Source organism: Callorhinus ursinus, unplaced genomic scaffold, assembly GCF_003265705.2.
Source record: "Callorhinus ursinus isolate GAN/ISIS: 27379988/994484 unplaced genomic scaffold, GSC_fseal_2.0 scaffold4, whole genome shotgun sequence".
NCBI lineage: Eukaryota > Metazoa > Chordata > Mammalia > Carnivora > Otariidae > Callorhinus > Callorhinus ursinus.
The window spans coordinates 24889000-24904109 of NW_027397066.1; positions in this window are offsets into that span (position 1 = coordinate 24889000).

Here is a 15110-nt window from a genome sequence, read left to right on the forward strand (position 1 = left end):
TCTCACACAGACTAAAATCTTGTGAGAAAAGTCTGTCCCCTGCTAGTCATTTTACTTGGGATGAGCTAGTGAGTTAAGACAACATAGGTTTATTTCCTCTTCACACTATGGGCACATCATAGATCAGCTGGAGGCTCTGTTTCATGCACTTTTTACTGACAAAGTCACCATCATCTTTAAGGTTACCAGCTGTCATGGCATTGTGAAGTATAAGACTCATAAAACACCTTCCTGATGTGACACACATGTTATGTCTGCTCACCTTTCATTGCCAGAGAAAGCACATGGTCATCTGAGGTAGTGGGGGTTATGTCTTCAGTATATAAATATTCAGGTTGGGGGACACAATTCAATTCATAACAGTATGTAAAATGATGTCTCTGGCACATATAATATCTTTCCTGGGTTAGTGACTAAATCATGCCTGTTCTCATTTCTCTATACAATCTTTATAACTATGATTTTAATGGATAAGCAATGTATTTTACTTCTGGGCAGAGTAAAACAATATTTGTAATTGTTCACTGTCATAGAAAAATGACAATTAGCACTTTATCCTTAGAGTTTTTTCCTTTCCCAGTTGATATTTTCATAGGCTAAGTTCCCTATGATGAAATAACTGGGTATAAATTATTTTAAAACTTAAGATTTCAATATGCATTGTGAAAAATGCTTTCTGAAAAAAACAGGTCTGCTAATTAGTAATGTCACTGGCAGTGATTAACACAGTAATTTTGGCCAAAATCGTATTGCTATCATTAATTATGTTTCCATATTTACAAAATAGTATCCTAAATTTGCTTCAAAATGGATTTTTTACTACCTAGATGACATTTTCCAATATATTTTTTCACTCTTCAATTAATCTCTGCCTTCTTCACCATATTGCATCTGTTTCTGCTCAGCATTGTCTTCCCAGAACCCAATAAGGCAGCACATTTTAGGGACTCATGCTGTGGTTAGAAGAACAACCAAAATACCAGGGAATGAATGCTGACTCCATCACTTAATGTCAGTGAAATCTTGGGTTAGTTCCTGTCCTTACTCCCTATGCTTAGTTTCCTCATTTATAGAATGGGAATCATACTATTCCTTACTTCATAGGTTTCCTCTAAAGATTAAATGAGTTCATGCATGCCAAATATTTAAATCAAAGCATCTAAGATGGTAAGCATTCAGTAAATGTAGAATTTTTATTAAAATGATTATCCTATACAATTTGGATATTAATTATTTTTTTAAAAATTGAATTAAATCTTTCCAGAGTCTAAAATCAACTGTTTTTCCTCCTCCAACTGTTTCTTGCCAATTTTGAGTGCTTTTAAAAATCAAATTTATTGAAGTATAATGAATATACAATGAACTGTATCATTTTTAATTCTGTATTTTGATGGGTTTTGAAAATGTACACATCCATGTAATCACCATCAAGATTAGAAAGACATCATCCTTCCTAAAACAATCCCTGTACTCCCTAACAAACAGTCAACGCCCCCCATGCCTTGCCCCAAGTGACCACCAATGTGCTGTGTACTCCCTCTTTCCCAAAACTCTGGCTTGCAGCTTGTACAGTGACCTCAGCCTCCCTGTGCTCAGATCCCCATCTCCTCAATTTAATCCACTGGACTTTCAGATTCCTCCCCCTCATCCGACAATTCAAAAAGCTGTTAAATAGAAAGCCAGCGTATAATAGAACACACCTTATTTGTTCCTTTATTTCAAGGACAGCCTGAAAATCACAGTTACATGTATTTTGTCCTACCTCCTAGCTTTTTTAATAAATTAAGTCCAGTCCTTGTTAAAACATCATGGCTATTAATGGAACAGTATGATACTTGTTTAAAGAGTTTATGTTGTAGTAAATGATATGTTTACAATGCCAAAAAATCGAGATTCATCCACAGGTATAAGAGAGTTCAAAGGCACACGTCTTAACAACCAAGCCATACAACACCCTTGGTCTAGATAGTTTCCTTAGGTAAATGTGAAAATACTTATTTCCCATGAAAATTTAATGAACTAAGATACTTTGTTACCCAGTCATGTCACTTAAAGAGCATATTATGCTATCAGTAAAAAGTGTACTAAAAATATTTGATGTTACATTAAAAATTTGTTAAGAATTGATAAAAATATTTAACTAGGTATTACTTTAACTTATATTTAAAGTCCTAATGTCTCTGTTCCTCATCATTATGCCAAATGAAACTTTATCTGCAATCACATTTGGCTTTTACTTCTTAAATAATACATGCTGTTGTGTTATTTATGTATTTTATTCATCTGTTTCCCTTGCCTCCATTCTACTTCAGGAACTTTCTATAGTAGTGAAATTTCATTGCAATAAAAATATGGTTGGTCATTCATCAGATAAGAAAAAGTAAATAGAAATATATAAAACATGAACAATGGTCTCTAAAGAAATCATATCCCATCTAACCACTCACAGTGTTTGAACAAAAACAAACTCAATTCAATGCTCTCAAAATCTCTTCAACACACACATATATTCATTTAATATATGTATTTTTGTTTTTTTTCAAATTAACACTTCCCAGTGCCTAGAACAGTACTAGTAGACCACAAATACTCAATCAATATTTCTTATTAAATTATTACTATATGAAAGGGGAGATAGAAAGTAAAAAATAGAAATATCCAAACTTATAGAATATGTATTCAGTAGTATGCCCACGTTATTACATAAATTGAATAAAAATGTTTTGTTTTGATCACAATTTGGGTAATTGATTAACAATGGCAATGATTCAAAAGTAAAAATTGGCTAAAGGACTGTCTTTCTAAATTGCCGTATTCATTATGAAATAGTGTTTATAAATGCAGTTAATTCCATAGTTCTTTTGGTTCTTGAATAAATTTAATGCAACCAATAGCATATTTTCTTGGTTTTAATTATTCACAGTGTGTATATTTGATGTTGCCAATTTTCCTAAATAATAGCAAATTTGCCTTTTACTCAATAGCTTGATTTTGTGCATTACATGCTAAACATTTTCTTTTTCCTATAGCAACTATTAAGCATACTGACACCCACACTGTCCCAGCATGGCCAGGCATCCCTGGGATGCCTTTAGTAAGAACATAATTTTTAAGTGTTTACTATATATATATATATATATATATATATATATATATATGTTAAATATTAAAACTAAAACAACCCTAATGGAAATTTGTGAGAAGATATGGTGGAAACCTAGGTAGTACTGACTTTTAAAAACGTCTGTGCTTCTTTCAACCCTGTATTCTTTCTTCTCTTTTACTGTTTATTCAAATATACTTGCATGTGTCTGTATGTGTGGTATGTGGGTCAGTGTATGTGTATGTGTTTGTGTGTATCTGTGTGTGTGTATGTTTGTGAATATGCATCTTGGAGACATCCAGTCTTATTATGACTCCAGTATTCAAGGCATCATTCTTACAAGATGCCTTATTCTGCATAAGTCATGGTGTTATTGATTTTTGTTGAATTAAATGAACTGATGTACTGTTACTCAATATACTGGTTTATACCCTTCCCCAACCCCCAAAAGACAAAAACGTTCTCTCCATCTTGATTTCTTTCTCTCGCATATTCATTCACAGACTAGCTAATAAATGTGCACATAAAGTTAATCTAGTACATACATTTAAATACTTTTTTATGGTGTCCTCCGAATGATCATTCATTCTCTTTACTTTCTGAATGACCAGAACACTATATGAGCTACATAAAACCCACATGAAGTAAGTATATTTCAAATTAACTAGGATGACCTTTTTCTTCTCAAGTAGCATCAAGAATTGTTGAGAAAGTCTAGACACAATTTTACTTTAATTACTCTTCCTAAATGCAACTCTCCAACAGGCTTTCTAAAACCATATCTGTAAATGTCATGGTCAGTTGTGTGAAAACATTTACAAATGGCCTTGTTCCATGGGAGGCAGGTGTCAGGAAGTGGAAAAAAGAAGAGCTTTACCAAAGTCTCAAAATGCATGCCAGGTTCCCAGTGTTGGAGGAGGCAGAATCATAATTAAAGTGGAATGCAAAGTGGCAATGTGGTTCAAACATAAAGTTAAAATAAAATAAAAGGGATGGTTGTGTGTGGATGGGTTAAGACTAGACATTTTGTAATTAAAATATGATAGATGATAGATTAGATAGCTAGGTGAATAAGTAGATAGATACATTCATACATTCATACATACATAGACAAATAGACTCGGAATTAATTCCAAAGACAGACATAAATAAGGTTGAGAATTCAGGACTCTGGGATGGGAGTGTATAATTTTAACTGGTTTCCAATTCCTGTTGCTATGGCTGGCTGAGGTGTAGAAAGAATCATCACTAGGTGAATATTAACAGTTCATATAAAATTAATTTTATCCTTAATCCTTAACCATAGTATTGCAAGGGATGTACCAAATTATCTCCATTGTACAGATGATAAAATAGAAATTTGGAAAAGTCAAATATCTTGCTCGAGGTCATATAGCCACTAAGTAAATGACCAAGTCACAATTTGAACTCAGGTCTCTCTGACTCCTGCACTGTCAAATGTGGTACTCACTAGCCATTTGTCACTATTTATATTTAAGTTAATTAAAAGTCAATAAAATTACAAATTCAGTTCCTCAGTTTCAAATGCTCAATAGCCAAGTGGGTTTAGTGACTCCCATATTGGATGGTGCAGATATAGATTTCCCTCTTTGCATAAAGTCCTGTGGATCAGTGTTGCAATCGACTGAATTGCTTTCTCAGAAACAATTATTCTCTCACATGATGTAATAGAGTTTATTTCAAAGACAAATAACTCCCACCCTTCTCCAAGATGTTACAGTTCAGATTGACATATTCTTTTTCCCTATTCAGGGCTTCTCAGTCTCAACACTATTGACATTTGGGGCTGAATAGTTCTTTGTTATGAGGCTGTATTGTGCATTGTTGGATATTTAGTAGCAGCTTCTCTGGTCTTCACTCACTAGATGCCAGTACCATCCCCTCCCAGTTGCGACAGTCAAAAATATCCCCAGAAATTGTCAAACATCTTTCAGGACCAAATTCATTCCTAGTTGAGATCTACTTCATGATGCCACTCATAATAAGGTACAAAAAAGAAGCAAGTTCAGTAAACTCTGAGGAGAAAGGCCTTTATTTAAAAAAAAAAAAAAAATCAAGGACGCCTGGGTGTCTCAGTATCTTAAGCGGTCAACTCTTTGTTTCTGCTCAGGTCATAATCTCAGGGTTGTGAAATCGAGCCCTGCATTGGGCTCCCTGCTCGGTGCAGAGTCTGTGTGAGATTTTTTCTCCCTCTCTGCCCCTCCCGCTCATGCTCTCTCTCTCTCAAATAAATAAATAAATCTTTAAAAAGAAAATCATGACAGCATTTGCACCTCCTGTGCTGTGGCAGTGGGTAGCCAGAGCCAGTGAGGCCACCAGAAAGCTTCCTTTCTCATCAACTGTTGCAGCATTCAGGGCTGTGCCTCTCAGCCGGCCTCCTGGGCTGCTGTCTGAAACCCTGTGGATCTGTGAAGTGATACACTGACCCACTCACTCCAAAAAATGAATCAATGAATGAAAAAAACAACAACAACAGAGAAATGTACAAATATGCACCATGTGCCAGGACCTGACTTTCTCTGACATTTTCACAATAAGTCGTGTTCTCATAGCATCATTGTTAGTTCTGTTTCCCCCAGAAGCAGACCCTGAAACAAGTGATTTGATTGCAAGTCGTTTCTCTGGAAGGTGGTCTTAGGAAAAATCAATAGTGGAGTGGGTTGGTGAGATAGGAAGGGAATACGGGAAACAAAGTGTGCGTTTCCAATTCAGTTACCATGATAGGTAACTGGAGTGTAATCCCACTAAGCAATTCTAAGTTAGTGGGGATCCTTCATCAGTGTTCTCCCATACAACCCATACAAGAGAACTAAGCTGTTTGTACACCAACTCTAGTCAGCCATGAAGGGAAGCCTCCAAGAAGGTGGTGGGGCATTTATCAATTCTTCAGCACTTCTAGCTTGCCCTGGACAAGCAGAACAATGTCAAGTCAAAGAAAGCTCTCTGGTGGTTGGCAGGCCCCATGTAATTAAAGAGCTCCAGATGATGGGGCAGGGAACAGACAGCTGTCAGAACAACCAACAGCAAGTAGAATAAATATACATTGGTAAATGTATTTCTAAATATCTATATCTATAACTACCCCAGAATTGGTGATTAATATAGAAGTTAATAATTTGTGATGTCGAACAAACCTAGATCCAAGTCTTTAAAGCATTTTTCCTGGTGCCTGGCATACACTGAGCACTAGGTAGTCATGTCAAGGGGGACAAATCCTCAAATACGGAAGAATCAGTGCAGATCTTTATCTCCTGATACTTCCGCCCTGTTCTCCATATACTCGGGCCAAATTAGGTTCTCCCTTGGTTGTATATGCTTTATATGGATTATTGCCATTGACTCATCATAATCTCTAGGGTGGGGGTTATTAAGATACTAATTTTTACAGATGAGCATATTAAGGCTAGGAGTGGCTTCTCAAGGATCACACCACTAATACAAATTGAACAAACCTTGGGAATCTGCCCTGAGGGGCCATATTCTTTTTGTCTTCCAATAGAAGGAATGGATACATATGTTGAATTACAATGCTCTTCCTAATGAGGAAGGGACGTCTGGAACATTTGTATCACAGAATGTCACAGGCAAGAGGGCCAAGACCCACAAAGAATCTTCAGGGTCATTACAGGAAAAAAGGACCTAGTTTCCATCTTTGGGAAGAGCTATATCTATGGGGTCAAGATGTTTCAATGGCTCTCAAAGTCAAGAAAATGAAAATGACAGAACTTAAGACAGAGGCTTCAATTCAAAGCAACAGTTACAGACATGTTTAAGCAAAATTGCTGCATAAATATTTTAAGGTGTGTGATAAGTATCATTCTTAAAAGGTTCCTCTCCAGGAAGCTCTAGACCCCTCAAGATATGAGGAAGAAAGTGTCCTGTATTCACAGATTTAAGCTACAGAGATTCAAGACATCAGAGCAGACAGCAGACCATCCACTGAAAGTCAAAGAACCAGCAAACCAAGGGAAAGATAAAGAGCCTAATCAGGAGAAACGATAACACAAGGAGGGGAAGGCCTTATCAGAAAAAATAGATTTCCAGGATTCAACATCATCGGGGACTACACCTCAACTCCTGCTCTTATGGAAAAGCACAGACTTTCTCACCTAGAGAACACAACAACCCTAGGTCATACTTTATTCATATCTCCTGTCCTTTAATGTTGAGCAGGTACACATCAAGCTCCAGGAACAGCTCCAGAATCCATGGTTGCCCAAAGTATGTGTGCAAATTAATGCTTAATAATGGCCCTCTGTTGAATATTTAAATAACATTTAAATAACATTTAAATGGCTCTCAAAAATATAAGATGTCTACTAAGAAACAACAAGTAAGGTCTTTAAGGATTTCTCAAAAATAATCAGGCTTTAAGTGTCTATTTGAGCCACAATATTTTGACAAAGTGTCAAAAGGAGTCAAATTATACATAAGCATCCCCTGCCCCCTCACCCCTGGCCCCACAGGCATCCGTCCACTTAGCTGCCTTTGCTTTTCCTGCTGGCATTTTACCAGGGTTTTTGATCCTAGCTTTGTGACACTCAGGAGTCTCCAAGTACCTTAAGGACTATCAGATTCCCATAATGAGATTAATTTTAGTTCACTTCAATTTAAAAAGCAAATATATGTCAGACTGTACTTTCAGGAATAGAAAATGACACCATGAAATTAAAGGTCTTTGCCTCCTGGCAGGCTGACAGGGCTGACCTTGAGCAGGAGCAGATGATATTTTCTCTGGGGTGTCTTTTCCACCTCTTTCTAATCAGCATCCACTTCTCAGGAGGCTACTGCTCCCAACTGCAATGACTGGGACAGCGAGCATTCATGGGACGTCAACTCCCTGCTAGGCACTGCCCTAGGAAAGCGGCGCATTTCTCATCATCGCAGCAACCCTGCAAGTCAGCAACTGAACCCCCATTTCACAGATCAGGAAAATCTTTCAAAGAAGTTAACCATCTTGCCTGAGGATCTTGAGTAATAAATGAATTGGATAAGAATGAAAAATTTTTCTAGCTCCAAATTGCTTCTTGTGTGCTAATGAGGAGAGAAAAATTGTTCATTGTTGTTGTTCTTTTCACTTTAACCTTTGCCTAGTAAGATGTTTAATTATACATTAGAATCTACCTCCAAAGCATTACGAGGCAGGCTGGCTTTGCCAGAAACCCCGAACGGGAGTGATGAGCAATTAAGGTTTGAAATCAAGAAGTCAAGCACAATGCAGGCTGATTGGTAGGGTGTGGGATTCCTTTAGAGCATTCCCCATAAAGGCACACAGGACTGATGCAGAACCTGGAACTGAGTAATCAATAAACTAAAGAGCTATTAACCTAACATTCTTAAAAAAGAAATCTCATAATAGAGTAGAAGCAACAAAGAGGAAGTGTTTGAACTAACAGAGTAAGAGGCAGGCATGATCAGAAAAAGTAATGGTAGTCTGATTAAGAGAAAAGTCAGAGAAAAGAAAGCAGGTGTCACACCACCAGCTCTTATCCAACGAGTACTTACAATGCATAAGGCTCCATGAACCACGTTAACATTCATCATCTCTTATAACCATCAGAAATGTTATTAGAATGCCCAAGGTTCCTCTGCTGGGATTTGAACCTAGATATATCTGATTCTAGGATATTTCATAACCCCCACAATAATTACAAATGGAAGAAGGTCCACTAAATGAAATCAGATTTAGAAATGATCAGTTCTTTTATGACCAGTCCCTTTAAGGGCACAGATGCTGAGGAATCAGTTCCCTTATACTTTGTAATCATGTTCATAATATTTCAGTTTATATTAAAAATCTCGTGTCACCAAGGAAAAAAGTTTGCACTTTGTTTAGCAATCTTCTCTTTCAAAAGGCAGAGTTTCATTTAATGTACCTAAGAAAGTTTTCCATGTTTATTATGTTGACTTAATATTGACACTTTTAAAAGCAAACTTCAGTCTTGAGGAGGAAGTCAAGGGCAACATCTTTTTTTTTCACAGCTATAGAGAACAGTCCTCAACTGTGGCTGAACAACATATCTTTTTTTTTTTACTTTTTTTTAATTTTTATTGTTATGTTAATCACCATATTACATAATTTGTTTTGGTGTAGTGTTCCATGATTCATTGTTTGTTCATAACACCCAGTGCTCCATGCAGAATGTGCCCTCCTCAATACCCATCGCCAGGCTAACCCATCCCCCCACCCTCCTCCCCTCCAGAAACCTGTTTGTTTTTCAGAGTCCATCATCTCTCCTGGTTCGTCTCCCCCTCTGACTTACTCCCCTTCATTCTTCCTCTCCTGCTATCTTCTTCTTTTTCTTTTTTCTTAAAATATGTTGCATTATTTGTTTCAGAAGTACAGATCTGTGATTCAACAGTCTTACACAATTCACAGCGCTCACTGTAGCACACATCTTCCCCAATGTCCATCACCCAGCCACCCCATCCCTCCCACCCCCGACCACTCCAGCAACCCTCAGTTTGTTCCTGAGATTAAGAATTCCTCATATCAGTGAGGTCATATGATACATGTCTTTCTCTGATTGACTTATTTCACTCAGCATAACACCCTCCAGTTCCATCCACGTGGTTGCAAATGGCAAGATCTCATTCCTTTTGATGGCTGCATAATATTCCATTGTGTATATATACCACGTCTTCTTTATCCATTCATCTGTCGATGGACATCTTGGCTCTTTCCACAGTTTGGCTATTGTGGACATTGCTGCTGTAAACATTGGGGTGCACGTACCCCTTCGGGTCCCTACATTTGTATCTTTGGGGTAAATACCCAGTAGTGCAATTGCTGGATCGAATGGTAGCTCTAATTTCAACTGTTTGAGGAACCTCCATACTGTTTTCCAGAGGGGTTGCACCAGCTTGCATTCCCACCAACAGTGTAGGAGGGTTCCCCTTTCTCCACATCCCCGCCAACATCTGTCGTTCCCTGACTTGTTAATTTTAGCCATTCTGACGGGTGTGAGGTGGTATCTCATTGAGGTTTTGATTTGGATTTCCCTGATGCCGAGTGATGTTGAGCACTTTTTCATGTGCCTGTTGGCCATTTGGATGTCTTCTTTGGAGAAATGTCTGTTCATGTCTTCTGCCCATTTCTTGATTGGATTATTTGTTCTTTGGGTGTTGAGTTTGATAAGTTCTTTATAGATTTTGGATACTAGCCCTTTATCTGATATGTCATTTGCAAATATCTTCTCCCATTCTGTCGGTTGTCTTTTGGTTTTGTGGACTGTTTCTTTTGCTGTGCAAAAGCTTTTTATCTTGATGAAATCCCAATAGTTCATTTTTGCCCTGGCTTCCCGTGCCTTTGGCGATGTTTCTAGGAAGAAGTTGCTGCGGCTAAGGTCGAAAAGGTTGCTACCTGTGTTCTCCTTTAGGATTTGGATGGACTCCTGTCTCACGTTTAGGTCTTTCAACCATTTGGAGTCTATTTTTGTGTGTGGTGTAAGGAAATGGTCCAGTTTCATTCTTTTGCATGTGGCTGTCCAATTTTCCCAACACCATTTGTTGAAGAGACTGTCTTTTTTCCACTGGACATTCTTTCCTGCTTTGTCAAAGATAAGTTGACCATAGAGTTGAGGCTCCATTTCTGAACAACATATCTTATATCTCCTTACTCTTGGCCCTTTTTCTCACATTACAAATCCTTGATGTTCCAAAGTACAAGTCAGAAAACTCAGTGTTAGCCTCTCTGCAGCTGGGCGCAGGCACATGACCAAGATGCTGACAATTAGGAGCCCCCACAGAGACACAGATTGGTAGGAGAGCAATATGAGAAAAGGACCACACATTCCACGCAGACTCCATCCCCTGCAATGGTAGTGGCAGGGGTGGAGGTGTCAATGACCCAGGGACAAGTCCCCATATCCTAAGTGCATAGATGCAGTGGCAGCCAATTTTTTGACTAATGAATTCTGCACACTTATTTGCCTTTCTTCTACCCATTTCCACCAATGCCCTCTCCTTTTGTGGTTTGGCATGAGTCATGGGAGGAAGTAACTTCTTAGTCTGGCTCTAGCCCTCCAGGAAACTCTAACCTGATATACTTGTCTGCTTAAACCTAATATACTAGTCTGCTTGATGTAGCCAGCATAGAGTCTGTTGTTTACAGCAAAGAACCCTGACAGACATTTAAACACAGCCTCATAAGAGGTGTGGTCCAACTAACTTTTGAAGCATTAATATATTGAAGGAAGATACTGGATTAGTGAAAACATGACTTCTGGACATATATTGAGGGAACATTTTCTCTTAAGATTTTAAACTCATAGAAAGTTGGGGTTTTAAAAGATTTAAGTGATTGTCCTAGTTTTTATACCCTTGTTTTATAGACTAAAACTACCACAAATCAAAGAGATTAAATGACTTGGCCAGAGGCACTTTGCTGATGAAACTCAGAGCAGGAACCAAAAGCCAGTTCTGTGGCTTGTGTTTAGTGTGTTCTTCTTTCTGTTCCCCATAGCTTCTCTGCCTTGCTCGGGTACAAGACTGAATAAGAATCATGTCTTCAAGTTCTTTCATTGAGGTAAGCTCAATATGGAGCAAATTGGGCGCCAGGGAAAACTGTCTGGTTTCTGCTATTGATCCCAAATTACCTGATGGCTTTCTGTGATTGAAAAAAAAAATGGGTAGGGCGCCTGGGTGACTCAGTTGGTTAAGCGACTGCCTTCGGCTCAGGTCATGATCCTGGAGTCCTGGGATCAAGTCCCGTGTCGGGCTCCCTGCTCAGCAGGGAGTCTGCTTCTCCCTCTGACCCTCTTCCCTCTTGTGCTCTCTGTCTCTCATTCTCTCTCTCTCAAATAAATAAATAAAATCTTTAAAAAAATAAATAAAAAGAGAAAAAGGGTAAAAAGACACTCAAAGGGAAGACAAAAAAATGGGGACAATGAGGAAATGAGGGATTTTTTTTTCTTTTAGTAAAAGGTAAATTCTTGAGCTCTGGTCTATTTAGGCTCAAATCTAGACACACTAAAGATGACTGGATGTGTCATTTTGTTGATCACAGTCCTTTGTCAGAATGTGCGTGGCTGTATCTGAAGATTTGTGCCAGCTCCTATGAGGTGGGACGTTGGAGACGAGATATTACCTAGGATGCTGGGATCCAGGTGTTGGGTGCCACAAACTGACCTAGTAAAAAGAAGAAAGAAAGAAACATGTCTCTGCTAGCTCATTTGTGGCATATCCCATTCCTGGAGTCGACTTGCCCACTGGCACAGAAGTCAGAGTGTTTGATCCAAATGCTCATGGATGCTGTTTCCTGCTCCTTTGATCAGGTTCCAATAAGGACCTCACAGAGTTGCAACTTTAGCAAGTTCATCCCTTCTCCTCCAGTGTCCTCTATATTCATGATGATAAAAAGAGGAGATGAGAAGAGTATTTAGGTTAGATACAAGTGGTATTTATAGAGTGCAGCACACTGTTTTCACTACAACCCTGGGGAGAGGATAGCACCGCCTTTCACTTTGATTGACAGGGAGGATTCTACTCTATAGCAGAGAGAACACATTGCATTGTGCTTAACAAATGGCTCAGGACCTCTATCAATAATTAAATAACTGAGCACGTTATTACTTAGTCTTTAGTCTTGGTTTCTTGCCTTGTAAATTGGGGCTAATATATCACTTATTTCATAAGGATATTTATGAGAAACAATTCATATAAAGTGCCACATATATAGTAAGCACTTTACAAATGCTAGACAAGCTGTGCAAATATATATTTATAACAGCCATTTACCTTCTTAAGCAGTTCTAATCTCACGTTGTTTTGAGAATACTCCTGATTCTGTGATCTGCTGCCACAGCATCTGGTCGAGTTCAGGCATCATATAGTAGTCAGTCTCTAGCTTAGAATATATCTAGAATATTATAAATTCTCTAATAGCTGCCCTATTCCCAAGCAGAGGTTGCACTGCCAGCTCTGTACAAGGAACAGTGTGCACATGGGGTAGAATGGGGCCAGGTGGGCTGGGGGGGAGAGCAAAAGCAATTTCAAACATTACTCATAAAAAATGAAGTTTAAGCTCTTATACCCATTATACCGAAGATGCCACAGTTGGACATAAATCTTTAATGGGACAGCACTAGTAAATACCACTATACACAGCAGTTTGGCTCTGTATTGAGTTAGAATAAGGCCATAATTGCTTAATTTCAGTAAGACTTCCCTCCACATCTGACATGGCTTGAGTATATTGCTAAATGTACTCTAGTCTTTCCTTCCAGTCTGCAGACTTCAATGTGGAACCCTGCTGCCTCTGCCTTTTCACTCCAGGGCTTTTTACCTTGCTTACTAAAGTGAACTTTCCTCTTGGCTATGGAAAAAGAGTAGGTCAGAGTAGGTCAAGGCCTTTACCAAAGGCAGGTGAATGTCCTTCTCTTTACCAGGTTGTAACTTCCCCTAATAGTACAGAGGAACCACGCTGAACATGCTAGCATGTTCTGATCAGATGGACACGCATCTTTTTTACGTAAGATTCATAAAGAATAAGATGGTGGGACTTCTCTTAGTAAGACACAATGTTTAACAATTTGCATTATTAGAAAATAGTTTAAATTCCACTTGCAAGTTGCAAGTTGTTATCCATACTAATGAAGGCGACTAGGTGTCAAAAAGTTAGTTTGAATACACTCAGCATTGGCAAATTTCAGTTTATATAAATATATATATATATATATCTGTTACTCTTGTTGCCCACAAGCCCAATCTGTGTATAAATTACAATTCTACTTGCTTCTGATTCATTGTGAGGTTTTTCCAGCATCACCATTTACACTAAGGAAACAACAATTTGGTTTGGAATGGTCTTCCTTGTTGACTGAACTTAGGGTTGAATTTACAATCCACTTTTCTGACCCAGATCTTTTTCTTTTGTTAAACATCTAGATCTGAGATGCCCAATACAGTAGCCACATGTAGCTATTTATGTTTAGATTTAAATTAATTAAAATGAAATAAAAAAGTAAGTGCCTCAGTTGCCCTGACCACTCAGTTCATGTGCTCAACAGCTGCATGTGGCTGGTGGCAAACTTCCTTAGGCAGTACAGAGAACATTCCTATCTATAGGAGAAATTATGTTCAACATCATTGTTCCAGAAGATATGTGAACGATTGTAAAAGCAACGTGATAGTAATAACATTGATTAAAACTACTCATTATTTGTAAGGCAGTTGAGAAATTTATCACGGCAGTTCTGCCGACAGGATGCCATTCTTATTCTCATTTTAGAATTTGAAGAAGCATGACTAATGGGATATAATTATAAACAACTTCTATTGTGTCCCCCACTATCTTTTAAGATTTTTTTTTTAAAGACTGAGCCACCCAAGCGCCATCTCCCCCACTATCTTTTAAATAAACTCAGTGGGGCTATTTTTATTTTTCTCTGCTCCTATGTGAACTTAGAGTAGTTTTTCTGGTCACTCTAAGAAAATTCTACAATGACTTTAAGTCACAAAATACAGTATCAAATCAATAAATAGAATTTCTGGTCTCAAGTAATTATCAAAGCTCTGATGCTGATTTAAAGTTAAGCTTCTTCCCTTTTGTGGTTTGGGCCCATAGCTGGCAGAAAGAGGTTATGTGATAAGGAATGTTTGATTGGCTTCTCCCATTTCTCTGCTTAGCACAGCTTTTCCTTCTCTTTCAACTTGAATATAACAGCTGGTCCTAAGATAATACATCTGTTATGGTCTGAGTGTTTGTGCTCCCAAAATTCATATGTTGAAAGCTAATGTTCAATATGATTGTATATGGAGATGGAAATTTTGGGAGGTGATTAGGTCATGAGGGTGGAGACCTCATGAATGGGATTAGTGTCCTTATAAAAGAAGCCCAGGAAGCTTCCTTCACCACTTTCCCCCTTGCACTATGTGAGGTTACAGCTAGAAGGCACTGGCTATGAATCAGGAAGTGGGCTCTCATCGGATGCTACCATGATCTTGGACTTCCCAGTCTCCAAAACTATGAGAAATAAATGTTTGT